Here is a 1,331-nt window from a genome sequence, read left to right as displayed (position 1 = left end):
AGCGAGTCTCCTGCCTCAGCCTCCCAAGTAGCTGGGACCACAGGCGCCCGCCACAATGCCCGGCTATTTTTTGGTTGCAGCCGTCATTGTTGTTTGATGGGTCCGGGTTGGATTCGAACCCCCCACCTTAGGTGTATGTGGCTGGCGCCTTAGCCGGTTGAGCCACAGGCGCCGAGCCAGCAACCCTAACTATTACTGTGCAACTGTTGGTTTGGGGAAGTTTCAGGACACATGGCAGAAACTACACATCCATGGAATATTTATGCTCATTGCGGAGAGGACTTGAGAATGAGGAAGGGAAGATTCCAAGGATAATAGTTAACCCTACTGCTGGCATAATAGGCACATAATAACCTGTGACTAGGTTATTAAATTAATTGTCATGTGAGGACTTCTAAGTATTTTCTCTTATTCTGAGACAGAGTCTCACTCTGTTGGCCTGGGTAGAGTGCTGTGGCATCATCCTGGCTCACAGCAACCTCAAACTCTTGGGCTCAAGTGATCCTCCTGCCTCAGCCGTCTGAGTAGTTAGGACTGTAGGCATTCACCACCACACCCTAGTTTTTTTTTTATTTTTAGTTGAGACAAGGTCTTGCCCTTGCTTAGGTTGATCTTGAACTCTTGGGCTCGAGCAATCCATCTGCTGTGGCCTCTAGAGTGCTAGGATTACAGGCGTGAACCACTGTGCCTGGCTGAGTCCTAAGTATTTTCATAAGAACTTTGCCCATAGTAGTAGGTTCTCTACTGAATCCAAAAGCCAATTTAGTAGAGACTAGAATATCAGAAATTCATAACCCAAATAATAATTAACATTTATACCACACTTAGAGCTTTCATACATTCACTTTTTTTTTTCAGACAGAGTCTCAAGCTGTTGCCCTGAGTACAGTGCTGTGGCATCATAGCTCACAGCAATCTCAAATTCTTGTGTTTAAGTGATTCTCTTGCCTCAGCCTCCCAAGTAGCTGGGACTGCAGGTACCCGCCACAACGCCTAGCTATTTTTTTGTTGTTGTTGCAGTTGTCATTGTTGTTTCAGCTGGCCCTGGCCTGGTTTGAACTTGCGAGCCTCGGTGAACATGGCTGGCACCCTACCCACTGAGCTATGGGCGCCGCCCCAAACATTCACATGTTAAACCATTCCTATACTTACATGATCATCTCAGTCAACTTGTGAAGTAGGCAAGAGAAGGCAACGCATTGTCGCCCTCATTGTACAGATGAGTAAAAGGAGTCATAGAAATACCCAAGGTTAAAGAACTAGTAAATAAGCTTGGCGCCCGTGGCTCAAGTGGCTAAGGCGCCAGCTACATATACCTAAGGTGGCGGGTT

Source organism: Otolemur garnettii, unplaced genomic scaffold (genome assembly GCF_000181295.1).
Source record: "Otolemur garnettii isolate 467f Iridium unplaced genomic scaffold, OtoGar3 scaffold00125, whole genome shotgun sequence".
Lineage (NCBI taxonomy): Eukaryota > Metazoa > Chordata > Mammalia > Primates > Galagidae > Otolemur > Otolemur garnettii.
The sequence above is the reverse complement of the archived record's forward strand: the minus strand, read 5'-3'. Positions refer to the sequence as shown.